The sequence below is a fragment of the Dunckerocampus dactyliophorus genome, chromosome 7, assembly GCF_027744805.1.
Source record: "Dunckerocampus dactyliophorus isolate RoL2022-P2 chromosome 7, RoL_Ddac_1.1, whole genome shotgun sequence".
Lineage (NCBI taxonomy): Eukaryota > Metazoa > Chordata > Actinopteri > Syngnathiformes > Syngnathidae > Dunckerocampus > Dunckerocampus dactyliophorus.
This window is the reverse complement of record NC_072825.1, coordinates 32,947,207-32,965,548: the sequence shown is the minus strand read 5'-3', so window position 1 is coordinate 32,965,548 and position 18,342 is coordinate 32,947,207.

The window sequence follows — 18,342 nt, the reverse complement described above, 5'->3', positions numbered from 1 at the left end:
TTATTCTCTTAATATTTACACTTTATTCTCTAATATTTACACTTTATTCTTTAATATTTACACTTTATTCTCTAATATTTACACTTTATTATCTTAATATTTACACTTTATTCTTTCATATTTACACTTTATTCTTTAATATTTACACTTTATTCTCTAATATTTACACTTTATTCTTTAATATTTACACTTTATTCTTTAATATTTACACTTTATTCTCTTAATATTTACACTTTATTTTCTAATATTTACACTTTATTATCTTAATATTTACACTTTATTCTTTCATATTTACACTTTATTCTTTAATATTTACACTTTATTCTCTTAATATTTACACTTTATTCTTTAATATTTACACTTTATTCTCTTAATATTTACACTTTATTTTTTAATATTTACACTTTATTCTCTAATATTTACACTTTTTTCTCTAATATTTACACTTTATTCTCTAATATTTACAATTTATTCTCTTAATATTTACACTTTATTCTCTAATATTTACACTTTATTCTTTAATATTTACACTTTATTCTCTAATATTTACACTTTATTATCTTAATATTTACACTTTATTCTTTAATATTTACACTTTATTCTGTAATATTTACACTTTATTCTTTAATATTTACACTTTATTCTCTTAATATTTACACTTTATTCTCTTAATATTTACACTTTATTTTTTAATATTTACACTTTATTCTTTAATATTTACACTTTATTCTTTAATATTTACACTTTATTCTCTAATATTTACACTTTATTCTTTAATATTTACACTTTATTTTCTAATATTTACACTTTATTCTCTAATATTTACACTTTATTTTCTAATATTTACACTTTATTCTCTTAATATTTACACTTTATTCTTTCATATTTACACTTTATTCTTTCATATTTACACTTTATTCTCTAATATTTACACTTTTTTCTCTAATATTTACACTTTATTCTCTAATATTTACAATTTATTCTCTTAATATTTACACTTTATTCTCTAATATTTACACTTTATTCTCTAATATTTACAATTTATTCTCTTAATATTTACACTTTATTCTCTAATATTTACACTTTATTCTTTCATATTTACACTTTATTCTTTCATATTTACACTTTATTCTCTAATATTTACACTTTTTTCTCTAATATTTACACTTTATTCTCTAATATTTACAATTTATTCTCTTAATATTTACAATTTATTCTCTAATATTTACACTTTATTCTTTCATATTTACACTTTATTCTTTAATATTTACACTTTATTCTCTAATATTTACACTTTATTCTTTAATATTTACACTTTATTCTTTAATATTTACACTTTATTCTCTTAATATTTACACTTTATTTTCTAATATTTACACTTTATTATCTTAATATTTACACTTTATTCTTTCATATTTACACTTTATTCTTTCATATTTACACTTTATTCTCTAATATTTACACTTTATTTTCTAATATTTACACTTTATTCTCTTAATATTTACAATTTATTGTTTAATATTTACACTTTATTCTGTAATATTTACACTTTATTGTTTAATATTTACACTTTATTCTCTTAATATTTACACTTTATTATCTTAATATTTACACTTTATTATCTAATATTTAATATTTACATGTTATTCTCTAATATTTACACTTTATTCTTTAATATTTACACTTTATTCTCTTAATATTTACACTTTATTCTCTTAATATTTACACTTTATTTTTTAATATTTACACTTTATTCTTTAATATTTACACTTTATTCTTTCATATTTACACTTTATTCTCTAATATTTACACTTTATTCTTTAATATTTACACTTTATTCTCTAATATTTACACTTTTTTCTCTAATATTTACACTTTATTCTCTAATATTTACAATTTATTCTCTTAATATTTACACTTTATTCTCTAATATTTACACTTTATTCTTTAATATTTACACTTTATTCTCTAATATTTACACTTTATTATCTTAATATTTACACTTTATTCTTTAATATTTACACTTTATTCTGTAATATTTACACTTTATTCTTTAATATTTACACTTTATTCTCTTAATATTTACACTTTATTTTTTAATATTTACACTTTATTCTTTCATATTTACACTTTATTCTCTAATATTTACACTTTATTCTTTAATATTTACACTTTATTCTCTAATATTTACACTTTATTCTCTAATATTTACACTTTATTTTCTAATATTTACACTTTATTCTCTTAATATTTACACTTTATTCTTTCATATTTACACTTTATTCTTTCATATTTACACTTTATTCTCTAATATTTACACTTTTTTCTCTAATATTTACACTTTATTCTCTAATATTTACAATTTATTCTCTTAATATTTACACTTTATTCTCTAATATTTACACTTTATTCTTTAATATTTACACTTTATTCTCTAATATTTACACTTTATTCTTTAATATTTACACTTTATTCTTTAATATTTACACTTTATTCTCTTAATATTTACACTTTATTTTCTAATATTTACACTTTATTATCTTAATATTTACACTTTATTCTTTCATATTTACACTTTATTCTTTCATATTTACACTTTATTCTCTAATATTTACACTTTATTTTCTAATATTTACACTTTATTCTCTTAATATTTACACTTTATTGTTTAATATTTACACTTTATTCTCTTAATATTTACACTTTATTATCTTAATATTTACACTTTTATATCTAATATTTAATATTTACATTTTATTCTCTAATATTTACACTTTATTATTTAAGATTTACACTTTATTCTCTAATATTTACACTTTATTCTTTAATATTTACACTTTATTTTTTAATATTTACACTTTATTTATTACACTTTATTCTTTCATATTTACACTTTATTCTTTAATATTTACACTTTATTCTCTAATATTTACACTTTATTCTTTAATATTTACACTTTATTCTCTAATATTTACACTTTATTTTCTCATATTTACACTTTATTCTTTAATATTTACACTTTATTCTCTTAATATTTACACTTTATTATCTTAATATTTACACTTTATTATCTAATATTTAATATTTACATTTTATTCTCTAATATTTACACTTTATTATTTAATATTTACACTTTATTCTTTCATATTTACACTTTATTCTCTAATATTTACACTTTATTCTTTAATATTTACACTTTATTCTCTAATATTTACACTTTATTCTCTAATATTTACACTTTATTTTCTAATATTTACACTTTATTCTCTTAATATTTACACTTTATTGTTTAATATTTACACTTTATTCTCTTAATATTTACACTTTATTATCTTAATATTTACACTTTTATATCTAATATTTAATATTTACATTTTATTCTCTAATATTTACACTTTATTCTTTAAGATTTACACTTTATTCTCTAATATTTACACTTTATTCTTTAATATTTACACTTTATTCTGTAATATTTACACTTTATTTTTAATATTTACACTTTATTTATTACACTTTATTCTCTTAATATTTACACTTTATTCTTTAATATTTACACTTTATTCTCTAATATTTACACTTTATTCTGTAATATTTACACTTTATTTTTTAATATTTACACTTTATTCTCTTAATATTTACACTTTATTCTCCTAATATTTACACTTTATTCTCTTAATATTTACACTTTATTCTTTAATATTTACACTTTATTCTCTCATATTTACACTTTATTTTTTAATATTTACACTTTATTCTTTCATATTTACACTTTATTCTTTAATATTTACACTTTATTCTCTAATATTTACACTTTATTCTGTAATATTTACACTTTATTTTTTAATATTTACACTTTATTCTCTTAATATTTACACTTTATTCTTTAATATTTACACTTTATTCTTTAATATTTACACTTTATTCTCTAATATTTACACTTTATTCTTTAATATTTACACTTTATTCTGTAATATTTGCACTTTATTCTCTTAATATTTACACTTTATTTTCTAATATTTACACTTTATTATCTTAATATTTACACTTTATTCTTTCATATTTACACTTTATTCTTTCATATTTACACTTTATTCTCTAATATTTACACTTTATTTTCTAATATTTACACTTTATTCTCTTAATATTTACAATTTATTGTTTAATATTTACACTTTATTCTGTAATATTTACACTTTATTGTTTAATATTTACACTTTATTCTCTTAATATTTACACTTTATTATCTTAATATTTACACTTTATTATCTAATATTTAATATTTACATGTTATTCTCTAATATTTACACTTTATTCTGTAATATTTACACTTTATTCTTTAATATTTACACTTTATTCTCTTAATATTTACACTTTATTCTCTTAATATTTACACTTTATTCTCTAATATTTACACTTTATTCTTTAATATTTACACTTTATTCTTTCATATTTACACTTTATTCTCTAATATTTACACTTTATTCTCTAATATTTACACTTTATTTTCTAATATTTACACTTTATTCTTTAATATTTACACTTTATTCTCTAATATTTACACTTTATTTTCTAATATTTACACTTTATTCTTTAATATTTACACTTTATTCTCTAATATTTACACTTTATTCTCTAATATTTACACTTTATTATTTAATATTTACACTTTATTCTCTAATATTTACACTTTATTCTTTAATATTTACACTTTATTCTTTAATATTTACACTTTATTCTCTAATATTTACACTTTATTATTTAATATTTACACTTTATTCTTTAATATTTACACTTTATTCTTTCATATTTACACTTTATTCTTTCATATTTACACTTTATTCTCTAATATTTACACTTTATTCTTTAATATTTACACTTTATTCTCTAATATTTACACTTTATTCTCTAATATTTACACTTTATTTTCTAATATTTACACTTTATTCTCTTAATATTTACATTTTATTGTTTAATATTTACACTTTATTCTCTTAATATTTACACTTTATTATCTTAATATTTACACTTTTATATCTAATATTTAATATTTACATTTTATTCTCTAATATTTACACTTTATTATTTAAGATTTACACTTTATTTATTACACTTTATTCTTTCATATTTACACTTTATTCTTTAATATTTACACTTAATTCTCTAATATTTACACTTTATTCTCTAATATTTACACTTTATTCTTTAATATTTACACTTTATTCTCTAATATTTACACTTTATTTTCTAATATTTACACTTTATTCTTTAATATTTACACTTTATTCTCTTAATATTTACACTTTATTATCTTAATATTTACACTTTATTATCTAATATTTAATATTTACATTTTATTCTCTAATATTTACACTTTATTATTTAATATTTACACTTTATTCTTTAATATTTACACTTTATTCTTTCATATTTACACTTTATTCTTTCATATTTACACTTTATTCTCTAATATTTACACTTTATTCTTTAATATTTACACTTTATTCTCTAATATTTACACTTTATTCTCTAATATTTACACTTTATTTTCTAATATTTACACTTTATTCTCTTAATATTTACACTTTATTGTTTAATATTTACACTTTATTCTCTAATATTTACACTTTATTCTCTAATATTTACACTTTATTTTCTAATATTTACACTTTATTCTCTTAATATTTACACTTTATTGTTTAATATTTACACTTTATTCTCTTAATATTTACACTTTATTATCTTAATATTTACACTTTTATATCTAATATTTAATATTTACATTTTATTCTCTAATATTTACACTTTATTCTTTAAGATTTACACTTTATTCTCTAATATTTACACTTTATTCTTTAATATTTACACTTTATTCTGTAATATTTACACTTTATTTTTTAATATTTACACTTTATTTATTACACTTTATTCTCTTAATATTTACACTTTATTCTTTAATATTTACACTTTATTCTCTAATATTTACACTTTATTCTGTAATATTTACACTTTATTTTTTAATATTTACACTTTATTCTCTTAATATTTACACTTTATTCTCCTAATATTTACACTTTATTCTCTTAATATTTACACTTTATTCTTTAATATTTACACTTTATTCTTTCATATTTACACTTTATTCTCTCATATTTACACTTTATTTTTTAATATTTACACTTTATTCTTTCATATTTACACTTTATTCTTTAATATTTACACTTTATTCTCTAATATTTACACTTTATTCTGTAATATTTACACTTTATTTTTTAATATTTACACTTTATTCTCTTAATATTTACACTTTATTCTTTCATATTTACACTTTATTCTTTAATATTTACACTTTATTCTCTAATATTTACACTTTATTCTTTAATATTTACACTTTATTCTCTTAATATTTACACTTTATTTTCTAATATTTACACTTTATTATCTTAATATTTACACTTTATTCTTTAATATTTACACTTTATTCTTTCATATTTACACTTTATTCTCTAATATTTACACTTTATTTTCTAATATTTACACTTTATTCTCTAATATTTACACTTTATTTTCTAATATTTACACTTTATTCTCTTAATATTTACATTTTATTGTTTAATATTTACACTTTATTCTCTTAATATTTACACTTTATTATCTTAATATTTACACTTTTATATCTAATATTTAATATTTACATTTTATTCTCTAATATTTACACTTTATTATTTAAGATTTACACTTTATTCTCTAATATTTACACTTTATTCTTTAATATTTACACTTTATTCTTTCATATTTACACTTTATTCTCTAATATTTACACTTTATTCTCTAATATTTACACTTTATTATTTAAGATTTACACTTTATTCTCTAATATTTACACTTTATTCTGTAATATTTACACTTTATTGTCTTAATATTTACACTTTATTCTTTAATATTTACACTTTATTTTTTAATATTTACACTTTATTGTCTTAATATTTACACTTTATTCTTTAATATTTACACTTTATTCTCTTAATATTTACACTTTATTTTTTAATATTTACACTTTATTCTCTTAATATTTACACTTTATTCTTTAATATTTACACTTTATTCTCTTAATATTTACACTTTATTCTCTAATATTTACACTTTATTCTCTAATATTTACAATTTATTCTCTTAATATTTACACTTTATTCTATAATATTTACACTTTATTCTTTAATATTTACACTTTATTCTCTAATATTTACAATTTATTCTTTTAATATTTACACTTTATTCTCTGAATATTTACACTTTATTCTCTGAATATTTACACTTTATTCTTTAATATTTACACTTTATTCTCTAATATTTACACTTTATTCTGTAATATTTACACTTTATTTTTTAATATTTACACTTTATTCTCTTAATATTTACACTTTATTCTCCTAATATTTACACTTTATTCTCTTAATATTTACACTTTATTCTTTAATATTTACACTTTATTCTTTCATATTTACACTTTATTCTCTTAATATTTACACTTTATTCTCTAATATTTACACTTTATTCTCTAATATTTACACTTTATTCTTTAATATTTACACTTTATTCTCTTAATATTTACACTTTATTCTTTCATATTTACACTTTATTCTTTAATATTTACACTTTATTCTCTAATATTTACACTTTATTCTTTAATATTTACACTTTATTCTTTAATATTTACACTTTATTCTCTTAATATTTACACTTTATTTTCTAATATTTACACTTTATTATCTTAATATTTACACTTTATTCTTTCATATTTACACTTTATTCTCTAATATTTACACTTTATTTTCTAATATTTACACTTTATTCTCTTAATATTTACAATTTATTGTTTAATATTTACACTTTATTCTGTAATATTTACACTTTATTGTTTAATATTTACACTTTATTCTCTTAATATTTACACTTTATTATCTTAATATTTACACTTTATTATCTAATATTTAATATTTACATGTTATTCTCTAATATTTACACTTTATTCTTTAATATTTACACTTTATTCTTTAATATTTACACTTTATTCTCTTAATATTTACACTTTATTTTTTAATATTTACACTTTATTCTTTAATATTTACACTTTATTCTCTTAATATTTACACTTTATTCTCTAATATTTACACTTTATTCTTTAATATTTACACTTTATTCTTTAATATTTACACTTTATTCTCTAATATTTACACTTTATTCTCTAATATTTACACTTTATTTTCTAATATTTACACTTTATTCTTTAATATTTACACTTTATTCTCTAATATTTACACTTTATTTTCTAATATTTACACTTTATTCTTTAATATTTACACTTTATTCTTTAATATTTACACTTTATTCTCTAATATTTACACTTTATTCTTTAATATTTACACTTTATTCTCTTAATATTTACACTTTATTATCTTAATATTTACACTTTATTCTCTAATATTTACACTTTATTCTTTAATATTTACACTTTATTCTCTAATATTTACACTTTATTCTCTAATATTTACACTTTATTTTCTAATATTTACACTTTATTCTCTTAATATTTACACTTTATTGTTTAATATTTACACTTTATTCTCTTAATATTTACACTTTATTATCTTAATATTTACACTTTTATATCTAATATTTAATATTTACATTTTATTCTCTAATATTTACACTTTATTATTTAAGATTTACACTTTATTCTCTAATATTTACACTTTATTCTTTAATATTTACACTTTATTCTGTAATATTTACACTTTATTCTCTAATATTTACACTTTATTCTCTAATATTTACACTTTATTCTTTCATATTTACACTTTATTCTTTAATATTTACACTTTATTCTCTAATATTTACACTTTATTCTCTAATATTTACACTTTATTCTTTAATATTTACACTTTATTCTCTAATATTTACACTTTATTCTTTCATATTTACACTTTATTCTTTAATATTTACACTTTATTCTCTAATATTTACACTTTATTCTTTAATATTTACACTTTATTCTTTAATATTTACACTTTATTCTCTTAATATTTACACTTTATTTTCTAATATTTACACTTTATTATCTTAATATTTACACTTTATTCTTTCATATTTACACTTCATTCTTTCATATTTACACTTTATTCTCTAATATTTACACTTTATTTTCTAATATTTACACTTTATTCTCTTAATATTTACAATTTATTGTTTAATATTTACACTTTATTCTGTAATATTTACAATTTATTGTTTAATATTTACACTTTATTCTGTAATATTTACACTTTGTTTAATATTTACACTTTATTCTCTTAATATTTACACTTTATTATCTTAATATTTACACTTTTATATCTAATATTTAATATTTACATTTTATTCTCTAATATTTACACTTTATTATTTAAGATTTACACTTTATTCTCTAATATTTACACTTTATTCTCTAATATTTACACTTTATTGTCTTAATATTTACACTTTATTCTTTAATATTTACACTTTATTCTTTAATATTTACACTTTATTCTCTTAATATTTACACTTTATTTTTTAATATTTACACTTTATTCTTTAATATTTACACTTTATTCTCTTAATATTTACACTTTATTCTTTAATATTTACACTTTATTCTCTTAATATTTACACTTTATTCTTTAATATTTACACTTTATTCTCTTAATATTTACACTTTATTCTCTTAATATTTACACTTTATTCTTTAATATTTACACTTTATTCTTTCATATTTACACTTTATTCTCTTAATATTTACACTTTATTCTCTAATATTTACACTTTATTCTCTAATATTTACACTTTATTCTTTAATATTTACACTTTATTCTCTTAATATTTACACTTTATTCTTTCATATTTACACTTTATTCTTTAATATTTACACTTTATTCTCTAATATTTACACTTTATTCTTTAATATTTACACTTTATTCTTTAATATTTACACTTTATTCTCTTAATATTTACACTTTATTTTCTAATATTTACACTTTATTATCTTAATATTTACACTTTATTCTTTCATATTTACACTTTATTCTCTAATATTTACACTTTATTTTCTAATATTTACACTTTATTCTCTTAATATTTACACTTTATTGTTTAATATTTACACTTTATTCTCTTAATATTTACACTTTATTATCTTAATATTTACACTTTATTATCTAATTTTTAATATTTACATGTTATTCTCTAATATTTACACTTTATTCTTTAATATTTACACTTTATTCTGTAATATTTACACTTTATTCTTTAATATTTACACTTTATTCTCTTAATATTTACACTTTATTTTTTAATATTTTCACTTTATTCTTTAATATTTACACTTTATTCTCTTAATATTTACACTTTATTCTCTAATATTTAAGATTCAAGATTCAAGATTCAAGAGAGTTTTATTGTCATGTGCATAGTAAAACAGCAGTTATACCATGCAATGAAAATCTTATTCTGTTCATTCTCCCAAGGAAAAGAAAGAAAAACACAAGAAAGAATAAGAACATAAGAAACATAAACACATATACATAAATACCAAGAAATTAAGCAACAACAGAAGAGACATTAATGCAAGTAAATAATACAAATAAATAAATAAATAAATAAATAAAGTGCTATGAGTGTGTGTTGCGTGTGGCGTGTCTGAGTGCTTCATTGAGAAGCCTGATGGCCTGTGGGTAAAAGCTGTTTGCCAGCCTTGTGGTCCTGGACTTCAAACTCCTGTAGCGTCTGCCTGACGGTAGGAGTGTGAATAATGAGTGTTGTGGATGTGTGCTGTCCTTGATGAGGTTGTGTGTTCTGCGTAGGACTCTAGATGTATAAATGTCTTGCAGTGAGGGGAGGGCTGCCCCAACAATGTTCTGTGAGGTCTTGATCACCCGCTGGAGTGCCTTCCTGTCACGTGTTGTACAGTTACCGTACCAAACAGTGATGGAGGCGGTAAGGACACTTTCCATAGTGCATCTGTAGAAGCAACTCAGGATTGTGGTGGACATGCCAAATTTCCTCAGTCTTCTCAGGAAGTACAGTCTCCTTTGGGACTTCTTCAGAATTTGTTGGGTGTTGTGAGACCAGGTGAGGTCCTCGCTGATGTGTGTGCCAAGGAACTTGAAGGTTTTCACCCTCTCCACCTCAGTCTCACCAATAAACAGGGGTCTATGTGGCTCCTTTTCCCTTGTTCTTGGGTCGATGATCATCTCTTTAGTCTTATCTGTATTGAGAAGGAGATTGTTATCACGACACCAAGCTATGAGGTCCGCCACCTCTCTTCTGTATGATGTTTCAACACCACCAGTGATCAGGCCGATGACTGTAGTGTCATCCGCAAATTTAATGATGCTGGTGTTGTTCTGGGAGGCCACGCAATCGTAGGTGAAGAGCGTGTAGAGGAGTGGACTCAGCACACACCCCTGTGGGGTCCCAGTGCTCACAATTCTTGAGCTGGATGTGCGGTTGTGGACTCTGACTGACTGGGGTCTGCCTGTGAGAAAGTTAAACACCCAGTTACAGAGGGAGGGAGACAGGCCAAGTGTGAGGAGCTTATTTGTGAGTTTGTGGGGGCAGACTGTATTAAAAGCAGAGCTATAGTCTATAAATAGCATTCTGACGTATGTGTCCTGGCCCTGTAGGTGAGAAAGGGCTGTGTGGATGGCAGTGTTGACTGCATCATCCGTGGACCGGTTCTGGCGATATGCAAACTGTAGAGGGTCCACAGTTGCCGCCGGGATGCTCTTTTTGATGTGGGTCATGACTATTCTTTCAAAGCACTTCATAACAATAGGAGTGAGTGCTATAGGGCGATAGTCATTCAAGCAGGTCACGTTGCTCTTCTTGGGTACGGGCACTATGGTGGTGGACTTAAAGCAGGTCGGTACAGATGCTTGTGCAAGCGACAGGTTAAATATGTCAGCAAGCACATCAGCTAGCTCTGATGAGCAAACCCGAAGTGCACGTCCTGAGATGTTGTCTGGGCCTGCTGCTTTTCGTGGGTTTGTTTTGTTTAGAACCCTGCGCACATCAGCTGATGTCACCATGAGAGGTGCGTCCTGTGTGCTCCCCAGGTTCAGCCACCCTCTCTGCTCATCAGGAGTTTGGGTGTCAAAGCGGGCATAGAACTCATTCAGCTCATCTGGAAGTGTGGTTTGGCTGGACGTGGCTACGCTACTCTGCTGTCGATAGTCTGTGATGTGCTGGAGCCCCGCCCACATGCGCTGAGGGTCTGAGGTGGAATAGTAGCCCTCCAGCTTCTGTCTGTACTGTCTTTTGGCCTCCCGTATGGACCTCCTCAGGTCATATCTGGCCTTTTTGTAGTCATCAGCGGTGCCCATGACAAATGCAGTCGAACGAGCACGTAGCTTAGCCCTTACATCACAGTTCATCCACTGTTTTTGGTTAGGGTATTTTCTGTAATACTTGGTGGTGGTAACAGTCTCTATGCATGTGCTAATGTAGCCAGTAACAGCAGAAGCATATTCATCCAAATCAACAGTACAATCTTCCCTCCCCGCTGCAGTTTTAAACACATCCCAGTTTGTGCAGCCAAAGCAGTCCTGAAGTACTTGATCAGTTTCTTCATTCCATACTTTAACTGCTGTACTTACAGGGGGAGCTTTTTTGAGAAGTTGTCTGTACGTTGGATAAAGGAATATAGAGATGTGGTCAGCCTTTCCAAAGTGGGGTCTTGGAACAGCCTTCAAAGCACCTTTCATGTTGCAGTAGACTTGGTCCAGGATGTTATTTTCCCTTGTGGGAAAGCTCACATGCTGGTAATATTTGGGGAGGACAGTCCTGAGGTTACAGTGGTTGAAATCGCCAGATATAATAAATACAGCGTCTGGGTGTTTGGTCTCATGTTTATCAAGGATGTCATGCAGGAGGCCTAGTGCATTAGCAGTGTTAGCTCGTGGTGGGATGTAAACAGCAGTTAAATACACAGCGCTAAACTCACGAGGCAAATAAAAAGGTCTGCATTTCACCATCAGCAGCTCAATGTCCTGCGAGCAGTGCTTTTCCATCGTCTGTACGTCTATGCACCACCGTTTGTTTACGTAAACACAGACGCCGCCACCTCTGTATTTACCAGACGCTAAAGTCCGATCTCCCCGGTAAGCAGCAAATGATTCCAACTGGATCGCCGAGTCCGGTATATCCTCCGTCAGCCAGGTTTCTGTGAAGGTGAGGACACAGCATTCCCTGATCTCACGTTGAGCTGTAATCCTTGCTCGTAGTTCGTCCATCTTGTTTTCAAGAGAGCGGACGTTGGCTAGCAGCAAGCTTGGTAGCGGTGGCCTAGTCGCTCTAGCTTTTAGCCTAGCATGCAGGCCGGCTCGCTTGCCTCGTTTACGCCTCAGATGCTTTGCTCGCCGGGTATTCAGCTCACCGGGGCCGCAGGCTGCTGCGTTCTCCCGGCGCAGAAGAAAGGCAAAGTCTGAGAGGCTAAATGAAAGTTCATGGTGAACCCTGCCGATGTTCAAAAGTGTCTCCCTGTTGTAATGTACTGCGTGAGTGTGTTGAATGTCCAAAATGACCAATAAAATAGCAAAAAATAGAAAAACACGGGAGAGTGTCACAGAGACGTCTGCCACGGAGGGCGCCATCTTTGATTTTTACACTTTATTCTTTAATATTTACACTTTATTCTCTAATATTTACACTTTATTCTCTAATATTTACACTTTATTTTCTAATATTTACACTTTATTCTTTAATATTTACACTTTATTCTCTAATATTTACACTTTATTTTCTAATATTTACACTTTATTCTTTAATATTTACACTTTATTCTCTTAATATTTACACTTTATTCTTTAATATTTACACTTTATTCTTTAATATTTACACTTTATTCTCTAATATTTACACTTTATTTTCTAATATTTACACTTTATTCTTTAATATTTACACTTTATTTTCTAATATTTACACTTTATTTTCTAATATTTACACTTTATTCTTTAATATTTACACTTTATTCTTTAATATTTACACTTTATTCTCTAATATTTACACTTTATTCTCTAATATTTACACTTTATTCTTTAATATTTACACTTTATTCTCTTAATATTTACACTTTATTATCTTAATATTTACACTTTATTATCTAATATTTAATATTTACATTTTATTCTCTAATATTTACACTTTATTCTTTCATATTTACACTTTATTCTTTCATATTTACACTTTATTCTCTAATATTTACACTTTATTCTTTAATATTTACACTTTATTCTCTAATATTTACACTTTATTCTCTAATATTTACACTTTATTTTCTAATATTTACACTTTATTCTCTTAATATTTACACTTTATTGTTTAATATTTACACTTTATTCTCTTAATATTTACACTTTATTATCTTAATATTTACACTTTTATATCTAATATTTAATATTTACATTTTATTCTCTAATATTTACACTTTATTATTTAAGATTTACACTTTATTCTCTAATATTTACACTTTATTCTTTAATATTTACACTTTATTCTGTAATATTTACACTTTATTCTCTAATATTTACACTTTATTCTCTAATATTTACACTTTATTCTTTCATATTTACACTTTATTCTTTAATATTTACACTTTATTCTCTAATATTTACACTTTATTCTCTAATATTTACACTTTATTCTTTAATATTTACACTTTATTCTCTAATATTTACACTTTATTCTTTCATATTTACACTTTATTCTTTAATATTTACACTTTATTCTCTAATATTTACACTTTATTCTTTAATATTTACACTTTATTCTTTAATATTTACACTTTATTCTCTTAATATTTACACTTTATTTTCTAATATTTACACTTTATTATCTTAATATTTACACTTTATTCTTTCATATTTACACTTTATTCTTTCATATTTACACTTTATTCTCTAATATTTACACTTTATTTTCTAATATTTACACTTTATTCTCTTAATATTTACAATTTATTGTTTAATATTTACACTTTATTCTGTAATATTTACACTTTATTGTTTAATATTTACACTTTATTCTGTAATATTTACACTTTATTCTTTAATATTTACACTTTATTCTCTTAATATTTACACTTTATTCTTTAATATTTACACTTTATTCTCTTAATATTTACACTTTATTCTCTAATATTTACACTTTATTCTTTAATATTTACACTTTATTCTTTAATATTTACACTTTATTCTCTAATATTTACACTTTATTTTCTAATATTTACACTTTATTCTTTAATATTTACACTTTATTCTCTAATATTTACACTTTATTTTCTAATATTTACACTTTATTCTTTAATATTTACACTTTATTCTTTAATATTTACACTTTATTCTCTAATATTTACACTTTATTTTCTAATATTTACACTTTATTCTTTAATATTTACACTTTATTCTCTAATATTTACACTTTATTTTCTAATATTTACACTTTATTCTTTAATATTTACACTTTATTCTTTAATATTTACACTTTATTCTCTTAATATTTACACTTTATTATCTTAATATTTACACTTTTATATCTAATATTTAATATTTACATTTTATTCTCTAATATTTACACTTTATTCTTTAATATTTACACTTTATTCTGTAATATTTACACTTTATTTTTTAATATTTACACTTTATTTATTACACTTTATTCTTTCATATTTACACTTTATTCTTTAATATTTACACTTTATTCTCTAATATTTACACTTTATTCTCTAATATTTACACTTTATTCTTTAATATTTACACTTTATTCTCTAATATTTACACTTTATTTTCTAATATTTACACTTTATTCTTTAATATTTACACTTTATTCTCTTAATATTTACACTTTATTATCTTAATATTTACACTTTATTATCTAATATTTAATATTTACATTTTATTCTCTAATATTTACACTTTATTATTTAATATTTACACTTTATTCTTTCATATTTACACTTTATTCTTTCATATTTACACTTTATTCTCTAATATTTACACTTTATTCTTTAATATTTACACTTTATTCTCTAATATTTACACTTTATTCTCTAATATTTACACTTTATTTTCTAATATTTACACTTTATTCTCTTAATATTTACACTTTATTGTTTAATATTTACACTTTATTCTCTTAATATTTACACTTTATTATCTTAATATTTACACTTTTATATCTAATATTTAATATTTACATTTTATTCTCTAATATTTACACTTTATTCTTTAATATTTACACTTTATTCTGTAATATTTACACTTTATTTTTTAATATTTACACTTTATTTATTACACTTTATTCTTTCATATTTACACTTTATTCTTTAATATTTACACTTTATTCTCTAATATTTACACTTTATTCTCTAATATTTACACTTTATTTTCTAATATTTACACTTTATTCTCTTAATATTTACACTTTATTTTTTAATATTTACACTTTATTCTCTTAATATTTACACTTTATTCTTTAATATTTACACTTTATTCTCTTAATATTTACACTTTATTCTCTAATATTTACACTTTATTCTCTAATATTTACAATTTATTCTCTTAATATTTACACTTTATTCTCTAATATTTACACTTTATTCTTTAATATTTACACTTTATTCTCTAATATTTACAATTTATTCTTTTAATATTTACACTTTATTCTCTAATATTTACACTTTATTCTCTAATATTTACACTTTATTCTCTAATATTTACACTTTATTCTTTAATATTTACACTTTATTCTTTCATATTTACACTTTATTCTTTAATATTTACACTTTATTCTCTTAATATTTACACTTTATTCTTTAATATTTACACTTTATTCTTTCATATTTACACTTTATTCTCTCATATTTACACTTTATTTTTTAATATTTACACTTTATTCTTTAATATTTACACTTTATTCTCTTAATATTTACACTTTATTCTTTAATATTTACACTTTATTCTCTAATATTTACACTTTATTCTGTAATATTTACACTTTATTCTTTAATATTTACACTTTATTCTCTTAATATTTACACTTTATTTTTTAATATTTACACTTTATTCTTTAATATTTACACTTTATTCTCTTAATATTTACACTTTATTTTTTAATATTTACACTTTATTCTTTAATATTTACACTTTATTCTCTAATATTTACACTTTATTCTCTAATATTTACACTTTATTCTCTAATATTTACACTTTATTCTTTAATATTTACACTTTATTCTCTTAATATTTACACTTTATTCTGTAATATTTACACTTTATTTTTTAATATTTACACTTTATTCTCTTAATATTTACACTTTATTCTCCTAATATTTACACTTTATTCTCTTAATATTTACACTTTATTCTTTAATATTTACACTTTATTCTTTCATATTTACACTTTATTCTCTCATATTTACACTTTATTTTTTAATATTTACACTTTATTCTTTAATATTTACACTTTATTCTCTTAATATTTACACTTTATTCTTTAATATTTACACTTTATTCTCTAATATTTACACTTTATTCTGTAATATTTACACTTTATTCTTTAATATTTACACTTTATTCTCTTAATATTTACACTTTATTTTTTAATATTTACACTTTATTCTTTAATATTTACACTTTATTCTCTTAATATTTACACTTTATTTTTTAATATTTACACTTTATTCTTTAATATTTACACTTTATTCTCTAATATTTACACTTTATTCTCTAATATTTACACTTTATTCTTTAATATTTACACTTTATTCTCTAATATTTACAATTTATTCTTTTAATATTTACACTTTATTCTCTTAATATTTACACTTTATTCTCTAATATTTACACTTTATTCTTTAATATTTACACTTTATTCTCTAATATTTACACTTTATTCTCTAATATTTACACTTTATTCTTTAATATTTACACTTTATTCTCTAATATTTACAATTTATTCTTTTAATATTTACACTTTATTCTCTTAATATTTACACTTTATTCTCTAATATTTACACTTTATTCTTTAATATTTACACTTTATTCTCTAATATTTACAATTTATTCTTTTAATATTTACACTTTATTCTCTTAATATTTACACTTTATTCTCTAATATTTACACTTTATTCTCTAATATTTACACTTTATTCTTTAATATTTACACTTTATTCTCTAATATTTACAATTTATTCTTTTAATATTTACACTTTATTCTCTTAATATTTACACTTTATTCTCTAATATTTACACTTTATTCTGTAATATTTACACT